Source organism: Bos mutus, chromosome 4 (assembly GCF_027580195.1).
Source record: "Bos mutus isolate GX-2022 chromosome 4, NWIPB_WYAK_1.1, whole genome shotgun sequence".
NCBI classification, from domain to species: domain Eukaryota; kingdom Metazoa; phylum Chordata; class Mammalia; order Artiodactyla; family Bovidae; genus Bos; species Bos mutus.
In genome coordinates this window covers 40,278,720-40,295,112 of record NC_091620.1, presented here as the reverse complement: position 1 = coordinate 40,295,112, position 16,393 = coordinate 40,278,720, and the positions used below count along the sequence as shown (strand labels likewise).

At 43.4% G+C, this 16,393-nt stretch overlaps 1 protein-coding gene across 5 annotated transcripts in view; it reads left to right on the top strand.

The window, feature by feature from the left end:
• The window catches only part of GLI3 (GLI family zinc finger 3), a 319,343-nt gene that overhangs the window by 105,445 nt on the left and 197,505 nt on the right, over window positions 1-16,393 (top strand). The window lies entirely within an intron of this gene.

Genomic DNA, 16,393 nt, shown 5'->3' with positions numbered 1-16,393 from the left:
TACAGATTTATCACCTTGCCAGGATACAGACCTGCTGTTTAACCTTCCCGGCTCCAATTCCAGATGATCCATCGTGTGCCACAGAGGGGGACTGGTTTGTGTTTTCCATTTTCCACATCATTCAGAAATTTTAGTGTTTTAAGGCAAAAGGTCATTAGCCAGATGACTGATGAGTGAGGACAGCTGATTAGTGCATGTTTTTTGGTTCAAGAAAGTGCCCAGGATAAAAGCTAATTTCATCCCTTCATTAGTTGGCTTGAAGCAGAGGGGAATGTTCCCTCATCAGGGCGCAGATCAAAGTGCTTCACACAACCTTAAGTCTCAGCAACTGCTACCCCCTCCTCCCCAACCATATTATATTGTTGGTAAAGATGGAAGATACATTACTTTTTTTCAGTGGAGGGAGAATTTTTTTTTAAGTGGTCAGAGGCATAGAGGAAAAGGTTCGATGGCTTCTTGTTAGTTTTTCAAAAAGCCTGCAACTTTTCTGTTTAAAAAGTGCTTCTCAGCCCTGTGGCTACAGTTGTTAACTTCTACAGTTACAGAAATGAGGATGTATAGTGTGTGTGACTATAGATGTATAATCTTTCCTCGTTAGAGGTTTATTTCATTTTATTTTTCCTTTATTTTTGGCATGAGAGTTTACAATAGTTGTCAGTAGAGTTTTTCTCCAAGCCCATGTCTGAGTTTTTTACAATGTATTTTTGTGGATGGGTCTCTATTAGATCTCATCCATGCAGAAAATATGAGGGACTCTACATGCTCCTTACCTATATTAATATTCCCTGAGAGTATGCTTACTTTTGAAAAAGGATGAAGTCTAGATTATCAGCCATACATGCCCTGCATCGTTTGTGCCCTTGGGTGGGAACACAGACTTGCCCTGTTTCATATTTATCTTTTGTTTTTCATTCCAGATGCCCACTAATTAGTGAATAGTTAATTGCTCAGGACAGCTGATCGAAGTAGGCAGATGACCGTTAACTTTCTCTGTGCTGTTCAGCCTGCAGCTTGCTCTCGGCCCATTTGTTCTAACGGTTTGCCCATTGAGTCCTCTCCTCATCCCTTGAGGGGCTGGGATCTCTGCACACCTGGGACCCTTGTCCCTGCTTGTGTGTGACCTCCTTCTCCAACATCCAGTGGGAGTATGAACTAGCACAGGGCGCTGGAAAACTCTTGATGGCTCTTGGAACCATTGCTTGTCACTCTGTTGAAGAGACATCGAACCTATAGGTTGGTTGTGCTTCAGCGTTTCCCATGGTATTGTTCAAGCCACTATAAAATCATTGGATAATTTACAAGTGAGGTAGGCTGTCTGTCACCAAATGGCAAATGTTTTTCTGCCCCACCATTCCAAGGTTGAAGAAGGCAATGGCAACCTATTCCAGTACTCTTGCCTGGAAAATCTCATGGATGGAGGAGCCTGGTAGGCTCCAGTCCATGGAGTCGCTAAGAGTCGGGCACGACTGAGCGACTTCACTTTCACTTTTCACTTTCATGCATTGGAGAAGGAAATGGCAGCCCACTCCAGTATTCTTGCCTGGAGAATCCCAGGGACAGAGGAGTCTGGTGGGCTGCAGTGTATGGGGTCGCACAGAGTCGGACACGACTGAAGCGACTTAGCAGCAGCAGCAGCAGCATTCCAAGGTACTCACTCAGTTGGGCATGAATAAATGCTATTGTTACATCCATCATATGGACGTGGAGTCCTGGAGATTGGCTCAGCAACCGGGGCACTCATGTTCCAGCCTTGCCACATACTGACCTCGTGACTGTCGCCAAGTGGGCTTGTCCTCTAAGATCCCTCTGAGGATCCCTTTTCAGCTGTTGAATGGGAGTGTTATGAGACTGCCAGCCCCACAGTGTCCTTGTGACAATTAAGTGAGACAGTGCCAATAAAATACCAATATTTTGTACAACCTCTGGCTAGTGTTGAATGCATCTGAATCATTAGGGATTCTCTCTATTCTCTGCCTCGTTTTCCTTCTCCTGCTTCTTCCTCTTCTTCCTGTTCCATCTTCGTCATCATGAGCAGCAGCAGCATCATCCCCACCACCACCTGTATGTGATAAGTTCACTCTCCAAACCAAGGTGTCTTGTCAGAATTGCAATTGTGTTTGGTTCAGTGTAGACTGGCCTTTCTCTGTCAGATCTGCCTTTCTGATTCCCCAAGGTCAGTGTCTTCTCTAAACACAGATTAGAGATGAGATGGAGTGAATTGTAAAAAAAATCTTTTCTTAGGGAAAGAGTGTGGGGTTAGCATGGGGTGCTGCAGTCTTCTAATCAGAAGTCTTTCTCGCTGAATCTTAAAGGATGGACTGTCATTTTTTCCTATTTGAGGAGCAGAGAACTTTTAAACCTTTTACATGAGTTGGAGTAGTTTTAACATTTAAAATTCCTACCAGAAAGTGTTTTATATAATAAATACAAGCTTAATGCCTGTGGAAAAGTGAAAGGTATATTATTTAGGTGTTCATGGTAAATGATGGAAAGGTGTCCTAAACTAAGCTCCAAGAAGTCAGTAGGACATGACTCTATTTTTTTAGAACCCAGTTGGATTACTTAATCTTCTACCAGTATAATGAGTGCTTTTTTAGGTACTTTGTAATAATACCTATCTGACATGGATTTAAATTATCCAGGTAAATGACAGATGGGAAGCTGAAATTGACACATCTTCCAAAAATCTTTTAGCGTGTGAGAAAAGTGCCCTTTTTTTCAAGTGAGATGTAAAAGTTTGGCCAAGTTTCTTTACCTTGTCTCCGTCGGCAGCCTTGTCAAGCACACAAACTGATTGTGGACCTTCGGTAGCTAAAGGTTCAGAGACATCTTTTTAGGTCACTCTCTTTTCCCTTGAGTCATCTGCCAGCCCCACTAGACCCTTGGAGGGAAAGATTTCTCTAATCCAGTGTAGCTGGGCTTGTGAACTCTCACAGTATTCCTGCGTTTCTCTGTGGTTGGAAAACGCAGACGTTCCAAGATGCCTAATTTGTGCTTCTATATATACTAACTTTGTATTTCTAATGTGTGGGCAGGCTTCCTGTAAGACCGGAAAAAGGAAAATCGTTTTTCCCCTCAGAAGGACATCTGTAAAATTTTTATTGCATAAGGCTCTGTTATACTTGGGTAGGCAATGTTGCATCTTCACAAATTGCACTTAGGCGGGATTCAAAGTATTTTGGGTTTTGTGGGTTTGACTTTTAGAAAAAAGAAAAAGAGAAAACCCCAGGATAGCGGGCACTTCAAACATTTGCAACATGTGTTTGGAATAAAATCCTCACAGAGGGCACTGGGGGCTTTCTCTCGCCAAGGGTAGCTGTGGAAGCGGTGTATATCAAGGCAAGAAAGTAGATGTTCCAGCCGCGTGGCTCAGACTTGGAGTGGTGCTGACAGGCTGGCTGCTGTGGGATCACTCGTGCTTTGTAATTGGGCAGGGCATGGGAGGGACCAGATTTGGGGAATCTGACCTGCATGTCCTGGAGTCAGGATGATGACCCCCATCTCCAGCCCAAAGATTTCTCAGCAAAGATTTTATTCTGCTCCTGCTTCATCTGCAGCCAGATATGCCAAACCACCATCACTCCTGGCTTTCACTTACCACCATGCATTTCTTTTTTTATAAACTGACAAGGCAGGTGACATAATAGTTAAAGCATTCCTGTACCCTGGCCGACACTTAACTTTTATTTGCTTCCCTGTTACAGAAAACATGTGTTGCATTGTCTTCTGGACTGTGGTGTGCAGTTTTTTAACTATCCCTGCTGGGCTCTTGGTGGGGAGTTTCTTGGAATCACCATCATGTCATACAGGTCCCCCGCTGGTTTTGTTATGGTGGGGAGGGTTTAGAAAGATGCCCCCTTTTCTAAAATTTCAGGTCTCTTTTCCAGTTTTATAGTTGTGTGAAGACTGCTTTCTTTATGCCCCCAACTGCTCCCAAGCAGTTATTCCTCCTGGAAACTATGATTCATTCCTCCATGTAAATGCTTTGATTGAAAACATACCGCTGGTATTCTTCCTTATGTTTCCCAGCTCAGATGACAGAACTATTAGTTGCTAATTAGCAAAAACCTGAGGAATTAGCTTAAAGAAAAGAAACTGAATTTTTAATTGGCTAGCATTTATCTTCTGCAGAAAGCTGATGTGCTGAGCCCACTTGCATTCTTGTATGCTAAAAAAAAAAAAAGGCACGGAAGATATTTTTTCTACCTGTCTGTCTTTATGTTAGGTGACTTTCCACACCCTTTAGAGATCCGTCTTCTAAGTGAGGAGACGGGAAGAGGTGTATTTTACATATTTAATAGACGCACCTGCTCACATTTCTTTTACTCTCGGAGTGTCATCTGGAGGCTGTGAAAGACAAAGATGCCTACGAGGCACAAATGAACAGTTTGGTGTTGACCAAACTGCAGAGACAGTGACAGCTCCCCGGGTGCACAGTTCTCTTCTCATCCAGGCTGTCGTTTCCATCTTTGGAGAACAGTTGGGAAACCAATCAGGAATGTTGTGATTGTTCCTCCCTCCCTCCCCACCACAACCCCCCGAAAACTGGAGGGTTTCACCAGAAAGCCTGATGTTGGGTCCTAGTCTGGGGGCTTTGCTGCCTGTCTTGCATCTTGAGCTAGTCGACTTGAATCATGGGAGGACCTGGAGTGGGAAGATGCAGATAAGTCTAGGAAGCTTTGCAAAACTTATTTGTGAGCTTAAGAAAAGCTCCCTGCTTGTTCCTGTCCTTCTCTTAGAAGTTCAGTGTAATGATCCAAGGTTTCTTTCAGCAGCTTGGAGGTAAATGTTTTAACACCAGAAATAGTGATCGCATGTTCACAGACTTTTTTAAAAATAGAGCTACACAGAAGGCAATGGCACCCCACTCCAGCACTCTTTCCTGGAAAATCCAATGGACAGAGGAGCCTGGTGGGCCGAAGTCTATGGGGTCTCTGAGTCAGACATGACTGAGTGACTTCACTTTCACTTTTCACTTTCATGCATTGGAGAAGGAAATGGCAACCCACTCCAGTCTTCTTGCCTGGAGAATCCTGGGGATGGGGGAGCCTCGTGGGCTGCCGTCTATGGGGTCTCACAGAGTCGGACACGACTGAAGCGACTTAGCAGCAGCAGCAGCAGCACACTGCAAGCAACCCTGCAGAAAGTGGTGAAATTTCGGAATCATTTTTAGGAGGCTCCAGATTCTACTCCCCACTGAATCTTTGACATGACTGTGACTCTACACATGAGTCTTGGGAAACAGTGAGTGAGACTGGAAGTCGATGGAAGAGAAGCTCTGTGACCTTTGGAGAAAGAGCTATTGATTTTATCCGTTGAATTTAGGGGACATACTTATTAGAGGGGACCAGGGAGAAGCTTGAAGCCCATTCCTCTAGGAGAGGAATGGAAAGGCAAGACAAAGGGAGACCATGCTCTAGAGAGAAGCAGTTGGCTTATTGTTTTGGCCTGGCCCTGTCTCTCTCTGTTGCCCTAACAGTGCCCCCTGCAGGCAAGTCTGGCTCCCTTGGCCCACTGCTCAGGCTGCCCCGCTCAGGCTCTTGTCATCTCAGAATAATTCTTGCCTGTTCTCTTCACCTTCAAATGCTATGCAGTCTTCAGTCTAATGATGCACTTCCTTTGAAAGGCTTCCTTAAGTCCCATCTCACAAGGATCTTTTCCTACCCCGCACCCCTAGTCCATGTAAGACCCTGAAACGCATCACAGCTTGGGTTGTCCGTGTATGTTGGCCTGATCTTCTTTAGAATAAGGTGATGTCTGGGGCAGTGCTTTGTTCTTCTATCCACCAGAGTTCCTAGGCAGGACCGAGAGGGCTTGTTAATACAGAGAAGGAGTGAGCTGTTCATTGCTTGGCCTGTCAACATTGGAGATGAAGTTGATCCAGAGCTTGCTGGTCAGAGGTAGCTCCTCAGCAAACAGAAGAAATGGATGCTTCTGCTTCCATTTTATAATTTACTCACTATAGTCAACCTCTGATTCAAACGTACTCCCCACCCCATCCTCTCTGAACATAGGCAAGGTTTAAAGTGTTTATGACACATTAATTCATTTATAAGATGTTCATTTGCAAAACATCAAGAGTATTTGCTTCCACATACCTGCAGCACATTTAGAACTGCCAGGATGCTCAGACAACGTGCATTGTGGTTTTTTGGAGGAAATTGACACTTTACTCAGAGTTAGATGAGGACCAATTCATTTTAAACACCATGGGATTTGCATAGGAGATCTCCTGTGTATCCATCTAAAATCAAACAGGTAGGTATTCTTCCTGTGGTTAAGGTGAGCATGGTATTTGTTTTGCCCTTTAATAAATTTCAGTGATTTCTCTTATCTTCAGTAACCTCTAAGGCAATTCACGGTTTCAGTAACATCTTTCCAACTTACTAGTGTGGAAGTATGTGTGTAATTCCTGGTAGTGGGATCCTCCATCGACAAATTGATTGGGATCATGAATCCAATTGTTTAAATATTCCATGGAATTCCGTTCCTTTTCTAATTTGGTTACCCACCCAACACCCAGCACCAGTGGCAGTATTCTTAGTTGCATATAGTTTCTTTTCCTCCTCTGTCGCTCCCTCCTTCCTTGAGAAAAAGCATGAGAAACACAGCAGCTCCTGCCATTTCATAGCCATCTGCTCACAGCTTCCTAGCCCATTTTCTAACAGAGGCAACATTATCCTTGGCCCCCTCCTCCTTTTTCTTGTATAATTAAAGAATGTTACCTTTGATGTCTCTTGAAAGCTGCATCTCCTGCTCTGCTTTAGCTTTCTTGATCTTGTACCTATAAATTTGTGCTGTATCTTCATCTCACTTAGTAAAAGGGCTGGATTTTTCTTTGTGCCTTGCACAGTTTGCTTTAATATGGGGTTGCCGATCTGGCATTTTATGGCTCTGTCCTTCTTATGTTCTGATAGAGTTTGGATTCTTGCAGAACTCTTTGAAAAGTATCCAACTTTCAATCCTTTGAGCTTTTACATGTGGGTCCATACTTTGGGTCTCTCCTAAAACGCATTGTTTTCATTTTCCTAATATCTTCCCTTCTTTGTGGGCTGGGGTGGGGGTGTCTCCTGGCTTTTTATCAGCCAAAGTTTTTGATGAGTTTCTTCCTGTTAGAACAACATGAAGAAAGTTCTGGACTCATTTAGCTGTTTGTGTTTTCGGTTCACCTGTCAGTCATTTGCTAGTTAATCATGCTTACCAAATGTCTCTTAAGTGCTAACCTGTGTTGGACAGAAAGAACAAGGTCGTTGCTTCTGTGGAGCTTTAGGCCAGTGGGACAATAAAACAAGTAGATAAGCCCTTGCTGAAAGTCGGTAAAAGGATGTATAATAAAAGATAGATACAGAGTCCCTGAAGAGTAGAAAACACACACATACCTTACCCAGACTTGATGAGTTGGGAAGGCTTCCTGGAGAAAGCTGTACTTGAATAAATATTTGTGGTAGAGGTAGAGAGATATTTGCGAAGATATAAAGGCCAAAGGAAAAACTGACGCTCGTGAGGACCTGAGAACTAGGGGGCTGGGGAGTGGAGCTCACGTCAGAGAGTGACAGGAGACAGGCTGTAGAGGTGCAAGCCCGCAGGCTTCCTAGAAGCTGATCTGCTGCTGCATGAGTCCAGGGCAAGCCCTAAGACTTATTTCATGGCGTTTGCATATTTAAGCAGATCTTTGGGTAACTGTGTTTCCCATCACCAGCCCAGAATTTGTCCTGGATTTAATTCACTTCCTCCTTCTGATTTGCCCGTGTGCAATTTCATCCTCAGACCCTCCTGACTTCTTTGGCTGACTCCTCGTCCTGTGTTCCTCAAGGACATGCTACTGCTTCCCCAGTGCCGTGTGTTAAATTTTCTTTCGAAGACAACAAAATGATATCTACTTGTTCTCCAGCTGCTGAGCTTTTCTGTATTAGATAACCCTCATAATCATGGCATCTTGGTCTCAAAGTACAAACCCTAAACACTGGGAAATAAGTGCAACTTCATTGCCAATGAATTAAGAATGCTCTGTATTAAGACATGTTTTAACTTCAGAATATAAGATCCACAATAAAAAATTTAAAAACCTGAAGTTTTACTTTATTGAAAAACTCAAATCCTCTGACATCAGTGGAGCCAGAGGTGTTGTGCAAAGGGCCCACGGCAAGGTTGGGGAAAGGGCCCAGGAATAACAAAGTGAAATTCATCTGGGAAATCTAGTAGCTAATGCCACTGGGAGAAAATGAGAACAAAGACTTCCAGAAGTGGGATAAGCCCGCAATCCAGCCTGGACAGAAAGAGTCTTAAGGGAGATGGCGGGGGTGGGAGGGGGGGGTACTCATGAGTTCTCTCTGTGGGGGGCTGCAGGGCTAATCAGTGGGCATTGTGTAGGTCAGAGGAAGCTCACTCTAAGAAGCTGGGTGTTTACTCATCCACTGGGGGGACCCAAATCTGCATCCTGATTATGCTCCTGACTTGTGAGTGGGATCAAAGGGGAGCCTGTCTCCTGGTTTAGAGAGGAGCAGAGAAGTGTGCACGAAGCATCCTAGGAAACAGACACCAACTCTTTTTTCTGTTGGCTTTTGTGAAATAAGCCTGCATTTGAATTTGACGAGATTTCAGATTTCCTTCCCCAGTCCTGTTTTTCCCCTTTAAATAAGGAACATCATCACTTCCCTTCCCCCTCCACCAGCGTCTGTGATTCCAGCTTAGTTCAAAGACTCTGACCGCACAGGTTGACTCTTTTGATCAAATGTGCAGTTTACTTCATATTTAATATACAGGATATATATTACACAGCATATAATGCTATGAAATGCATTTTTATGTAGCCTTTATGTTTTATCTTTAATGATGTTTCGAGCATAATTTGTGCCTTTCACATTCCCAAAATTGATGATATAGAGAGACAGTTGATGAGCAGTTGGAGGCACCTGAGTGCCTCCAGTGTCCCCGACTATTCTGATCAGAACCCTGGTGCGATGTGCTTCAAGTCTTACTCCATTGGGTACATGATGTATAATCTTCATTTGCATTTCAAAAATTCCTTGTATCTTTTTGAGAGTCTGTCATCAGTCAGACACTGTCTAGGTCCGGAGGGGGCAGTGTTTGCCAAGACCAGTCAGGTCTAGGCCTTCGTGGAGCCCACATTCTAGCCAGAGGAGAAATACACCAAACATGGGGAGGGACATCAACAATGAGACAGCACAGCAGGTGCTCCGAGTCCACTAAGACAGATGGTGTGCTGGGGCGAGAGTCGGGGTGGAGACTCGTACCTTGCAAGGGGCAGGCAGAACAGAAGACCCTTCTGGGCAATGTTTTTACAGTTGACACTCAAGTGACAAAAAGGAGTTCAACCTTGGGAAGGTCCAAGGGGAGGGCATTTCACTTTAAGAGTCGAATTTGTGGATTTCCTGTGGCCACGTCTAGAAGCAGAGAGAAGGCAAGTGTGCTGGATTAGTGAGGCAGTGAAATAGGTGGGGGAGATGAGTTGGGGGGATCTTGTAGGCCAATGGATAGCCAATGGAGGGAGTGACATGGTTTGATTTTTTTTTTTTAACTCAATGAATATCATGTTTTTGGTGTGTGGGGACTCTCATGAAGGAGTGGAGTGTAGAATTTGGGAGGCAGCTCTCAACAGGTGTTGCAGTAGCCCAATGGGAACTGGTCCCCCTTTTTAGAAACGGTTGGAACTTCCCTGGCAGCCCAGTGGTTAAGACTCTGTGCTTCCACTGCAGGGGGTGCGAGTTTGATCCCTAGTGGGGAACTAAGATCCTACATGCTGCCCACCCCACGCCCCAAATAGAAACCATAGCTGGCAGAAGTGGAGCCCTCCCTCTGTAACACATAGTATGGTACAGGCTTTGCTTGAATTCATGTAATTCGTGAAATCCCAGCAACAACTTCATGGGAGTTCATTGTGATTTCCCCCATGGACAGACGAGGAGACTGAGGTCCAGGAAGGCTAAGTCAGTTTTTACCTGGCTCAAAGTGGTTGAAACAAGACTGGGATTCACAGAGTTGGGCTCCAGAGCGCAAATCTTTAGCTCATGCCCTGTAACTGCTGAGACTTCAAGATGGCAGTCCGGTCTGCACCAAGACCTATGTAGGCTGGCTCAGTTGGGAGCTCAGGGATTCTTCCAGAACTGGGTGCTGGTGTTGCCAACGGGGACTGGCTAGGGATTGGAGGGCCTTAAGAGGGCAGGCTGCCTGCCGCGTGGGTCTGCAGGCCTGTACTGTTGGATCCTAGCATGGTGGGCACAGGTGTGCTTAGTGCCACCCCTGTCCTTGCCATATTTCTGGACGTGGCTGTGTGGGAGAAAAGGAGAAATGGCTTTGCAGCTTAGACTCTCCCAAAGATTGGAAGTTACCTATGACCTAAGTGTGGGGAGGCCTCCCGGTCCTCTCTGTGTCTCTACTTTGGGGGAATAAGTGGGGAAACACTGGTGCTCACATGAAGTATTTATTGTGTGCCAGCTGCTGGGCTCCAGACCCCCGTGACATGATCTCATTTCTTTTTTCCCACAAACCCACCTGGCAGCTGAATTAACTGAGGCTGAGGTCTGGAGTGATTGTGTGGCTTGCTCCCAGGGCCAGTTTGAGTCTGGGCTTCTAGGCCTAGGGTTTGGGAGTCAGAGAAGAAGGCCCCGTGTGCACTTGTTAAGCTCTGTCTCCTCACCATGTCCCCGTTTCCTGCAGACCTACAGGGACTTGGGCCACAGGCTTGTCTACTGGATCCACAATGGATTCATTACCTGAACTCTCCATTCCAAAGAGCAGCCTGTGTAAGTAACTGGGCTTTCACGTGTCACCAGTATGATGCAGTGTCTCGCCCCATCTAGGCCTGTCTGGGGACAGCTCCCCCCACTGCTTAGAGGCCACTGGGCCCCCACCTGGCCTGTGTGACACCAGGGCAGTGGGCCACCCTGCCCAGCCAGGGGAGGAAGTGGCAGGGAGAGGGCATCCCTTTATCTATAAGTATACTTGGAAAGTTTATATCAGAGAGGGAGAGAAAGAGAACCACAGTCTTTGCACAGGAAGGCATCTTGTTGTCCCACTAAAATGGGCAGTTCCTTGTCTCCTGGTTTTTGGTGTCTCAGAGAAACAGAAAGAATCCTGGGGAGAAGCAGTTAAGCATGATTAAGGAGCTGGAGGAATGATTTATGAGGAAAGATGAAAAGGATTGAATACGAATAACAGCCTGTGCAGGCTAAAAAGACACAGGGACATTCAAATAAGGAAATAGATGCCAAGGAAGGTAAAGACAGAAGCAAATCCATGAAGACGGTCAAGAAGACCGGGGAGATCCCTTTCTCTCAGGGACCCGCAGCAGGACTGATATTTGCTGTAGAGACTGATGTGAGTATCAGATCCTATCTTCATAGACTTACAGTTTAGGGGACTCGATCTGACCTGAGATGTATCAGGATCAGATAATAAAGATACAAGTTGTAACAAAGCTCCCTCTGTACCAGGAGAATAATAAAAGTGAAGGTGGAGTCTTTCAAGGGTGACTTTGATCCCCTGAGATCTTTATAACTAGAACAGTCTAAAAACTATGAAAAATTGCTCTAAGGCGTTTAGAGAAGGCAGAGGAATGACTTAGATATTTTTATTGATTCCCCAACATTAACTTAGCACCACACACAGTAGAAACACAAAGTATGACCCTGGCTCTTGATTTTATATTTTGGGGAGAGATCGCCTGAAACAACACATGAAAACAATTAAGTCCCCTATCAACAAGTATAAAATAACAGGATGAAAGGCACGACCCAGGTCTGGGGAGGGTGATTTCTGATTCCAGCGGGGTTTTACAATAGAGCTCTGACTCCATGGCAAATTTAAATCCAGTATGAAATTTCTCCTAATTAACATTTCCCTTCTTCCTTCCAAATATCAAATTTATGGACTCTGAGAAATTCACATAACGCATATGCCGATGCTGCATTTTCTTTCCGCTTGATCCGTTCCAGCTGTTATTAACTTTCATGTCTGACTTTCATTAATTTATGAGGAGTTCTGAACTGCAATCTGAAATGCTCCCATGAATTTTCAAGTTTTGATGGGGGACAGATTTCACGTAAGTTGATCATGACCCTTGCTAATATTTCAGCCAAGCAAGGGAGTTTGTTTTCTCTCTAATAATCTTTCCAGGGCCCTCCAGTGATGCGTGCATGGTCACGGTCCCCAAGGAAGTGCACAATAGGCTTTGTCACTGCTGATGTCACCAAACCTCCCATATGACTGATAGAACCTGAGCGTCCTCAGTGGCTTTCATCCGGCATGCAATTCTTGCTCTTAAAGTCTAATAAGCTCATGAAAAATAGATTGTCTAGGTTTTTAGAGGCATGCCTTCTGAGCTAGGACAGGCAGAAGTTTTAATTTTTTTTTTTTTTTTCTGGAACCTAGTTCCCTGACCAGGGATTGAACCTGTGACTCTAGCCACGGAAGCACGGAATCTTAACCACTGGACCACCAGGGAAGTCCCATAGGCAAAAGTTTCAGTTGGCATTTTTGTGTACCATCGAGGCTACCTAAAATTCTCCTTCCGTCTCTTCTCCATCATCTAATACTTAAAAGGAACAAGGAAATGAGTCCAAGGCATGAAAAGTTCAAGTGCAGTTTCGGGTCATTGGTACTAGATTATTTTAAAACATGAGTCCGTTTCATGCTTGGTTACTTGGACTTAATATTTCATTTTGATGGCCATGTTTCACCAGACTGTAAAATATCCCAGCAATGGTCGAGGCGAGTGGTCAGCACAACCCACCCCGCTCCACAGAGAAAGAATTGGGAGACTGGCCTTACAGTTCCTTTTTAGAAATCTGCTCCAATAGGATCTTCTTTAAAAATCTGTTCTTTTTGAAAGCAGCAAAGCCTTGTCCCTTTGATGCTAGTCTCCTGCTATTAATGTTCAGATTTTCTGAAGTGTCTCTCTTAATGAGTCACTAGGTGAGCGTGACTCTAAGGCATGGATTTTTTGCTCTTGCCTTCTGTCTCAAATATGAAGATTCCAATTAGAAGCTCTGTTAAACAGAGCTTGATATTAGGGCTCTGATTTGCCCCTCCTTGGAGAAGAGTTGAGATCCTACAGGATGATAATGTCATGTGGAAACATGGGCCCTCCTGTTGTGGGAGGACCCAACACCCATGGTTGACAGGGACTTGGTGGGTTTGGGAGTGAGACCTGGATGCAGACTGGCTAGAGACTCCACAGGTTGTACCTTATGATAGGTTTTGGAGTTACTGACCTCAGAGGCATCAGCAATATGTCCTATCCTTACTTGTCCTGTATAGCTAATAATATCTGAGACCAAGGTAAGATAGTTCTTCCAGAGTACCTGCTTTATTTGAATGCCAACCTCGTTTTGCAAACAGCCATGTTAGAAATAAAGATTCAGAGAAGTTGGAGCTTCATTTTCTTTCTCCCCCCTGTAGTCTGATGGCTTAGATATTATATTTTCGTTTGCTTGATTTGCATTTTTAAAGAATTTCATTCTTTCAACATTCCTAAAAAGTTTTTTCTCCTAAAATTAATCCTAAAGGTGGCCTTTTTGTGTTCTGAAGTTGAAGGAAAGGCTTTTGGCCTTGGGGATGATAACAGTGGGATATGGTGATATGCAAAGCAATTGATTCTTTTTTTAATCTTTTTTTTAAATGAAGTATAGTTTATTTACAGTATTTCAGGTATACAGCAAAATGTTTCAGTTATATATGTATATTCTTTTTCAAATTCTTTTCCATTATAGGTCATTACAGATATTGAATAGAGTTCCCTGTGCTCTACAGTAGGTCCTTGCTGTTTTTCTGTTTTATATATAGCAGTATGTATCTGTCAGTCCCAAGTTCCTGATTTGTCCCTACGCTTTCCCCTTTGGTAGCCATAATTTTGTTTTCTATATCTGTAAACTGATTCTTAATAGGGTGGTTCAGTTCAGTTCAGTTCAGTCGCTCAGTCGTGTCTGACTCTTTGCGACCCCATGAATCGCAGCACGCCAGGCCTCCCTATCCATCACCAACTCCCAGAGTTCACTCAAACTCACCTCCATCGAGTCGGTGATGCCATCCAGCCATCTCATCCTCTGTCGGCCCCTTCTCCTCCTGCCCCCAATCCCTCCCAGCATCAGTCTTTTCCAATGAGTCAACTCTTCGCATGAGGTGGCCAAAGTACTGGAGTTTCAGCTTTAGCATCATTTCTTCCAAAGAACAATAGGGTGGTAGGTGGTAAGTAAAGATTCTTATCTTCATTAGGGCTCATTTTATTCTAAATACCTTTTAAGGTCTTTTTTTTGCTCTCAGTTAAATGTTTTACAAAATCACCCTGTGACTATTGGTTCATCTCTGTCAAAGGATGTCTGATTTAGTTGAACAGATAAAGCTGATGTCCTGAGGATGCCAAAACGGGATGCAACTTGTGGAGCTACGGGCTTCCAGGCCATTTCAGGAGTTCAGAGTGATATTCCAAACTGGAAAAGCTGAGTCAGGTACCAGCAAAGGCCTCTCCTTGAAAGTTGTAAAAATGAAACGGGGGAAAAAAAACATGATTTGTAAAAGCTGAACATTTTTTGTCATATTTGGGGATTGTTTGATTACTCCAATGTTGGTCTGTTATTTATCCTTAGAAAAGATCCAGAAAGAAGCTTTAAGTTCTCTTTATAATTTAACATTTTATTACATTTTTATTAAAATTTTATTTATGGCACATGCTCACTTCTACAAATTATAGTGTTCACAAGAGTTTAGGATGCAAAGCTAATGTTGCCCCATCCTTCCTGCTCCAACCTTAAACCCAAGGATAGTTTTTGATATTTCTGTTTTAATTCTTTTGATAGACAACAATTACAGCTGCAGTATGTGCTAATACCTTTAGTTCCTGATATATCAACTCTCGATATATTGTACTCAGTATGGTCTATTAACTCTCCAATAAGACAGTTAACCTTTAATTTGCTAACACTGGGCTTCCTTTCCTTTCAATATTGGTATTATAGCTAACTTTTTTTGTCTGCTGTGATTTTTTTATAACTTTAGAGACTATCTTAAACCTCTGTTTCTTTTCTTCATCAAGTTTTCATAGTAACTTTTGATTTTCTAGTTTAAAAGATGAGGATATTAAGGTTCCGCCCTCCCCTGAAATCTCCTGAATCCAAACTTTCCTGTCATAGTGTCAAAGTTGTTAATATCTCCATGTATCTTACAATCAGCACCATATCTGCTATGTTTTTGTCCATAGGCTGACTTTAAAAATTGAAAATCAATAAAGCATCTCTAGCCTCAAAGCTATAGAAATGCTCTTATATTTCTTTCCATAAATACTAGTGTCTCACTTCTTTTTTTTAAGTCCATTTTTATATTATTTTATTTTATTGGCCTCACCTCGCAGCTTGCAGGGTCTTAGTTCTCTGACCAGGGATTGGTCCTAGACCCTGGCAGTGAAAGCATGGAGTCCTTAACCACTGGACTGCCAGGGAATTCCTTCACTAACTTCTTTTTAAAAAATATATTTGGCTTTGCCAGGTCTTAGTTGCAGCACTTGCTGCAGTATGTGGGCTCTTAATACGACACGCAGGATTTAGTTCCCTGACCAGGGATTGAAGCCAGGCACCCTGCATTGGGAGCATGGAGTCAACCACTGGACCACCAGGGAAGTCCCCATCACTAACTTCTTTGTGGGTCCTGATGGTGATGTGTCTAGAGTTAAGAACAAGTGCTTTGTCTATTCTTACCCTGATTTAATAGCATGCATACTAGTGTGTTGCTTTTTTGTAGTTACTTTACCTTTTCCTCTAGTATTGCCTTTATACTATCTTTACATTTCTCCCTAGCCTCGCAACCGTATCTTTTGCCCTTACGATGGAATACTTAGCTTTCCTGGGCACTTCGTTTTCCCAGTTAATCTTGACCAAGTGTGTTAGGACATCCCTTCACAGTCATCTGGGTTGGAACCACTGTTTCCTGGGTCTGACAACTTGGTCATTTTAAGTTTATTCTTTTATTTTACTGGGGTACCTCAAGTAACTTCCCAACAGCAGAGGACAGACGTACTTTTTGAGTTCTTGCCTATATGAAATACTTTTATTTTGCCTTTGCTTTTGTTTAATCTTTTAGCTAGAATTCTAACTTTAAAAATCTGTTAACACTCAAAGTTGTAGATGAGAAGTCTGATGCCTGTTTGATTTGTATACCTTTGTAAATGGCTTATTTTTCCTGTCTGGAAACTTTGGAAATTTAGTAGTCTGAAAGCATGTCCCTAGATGTAGGTATTTTCAATTAAATTAAGCTAAATTTTCATTCGTTCTGCTTACTACTTGGTGGATCATTCCAATCTGAAGATGCATCCTTTATCTCTTCTGTTACTCTACTTAGTTGAATGCCTGACCTCCTGAGTTATGTCTCTGTGTCTCTAATTTTT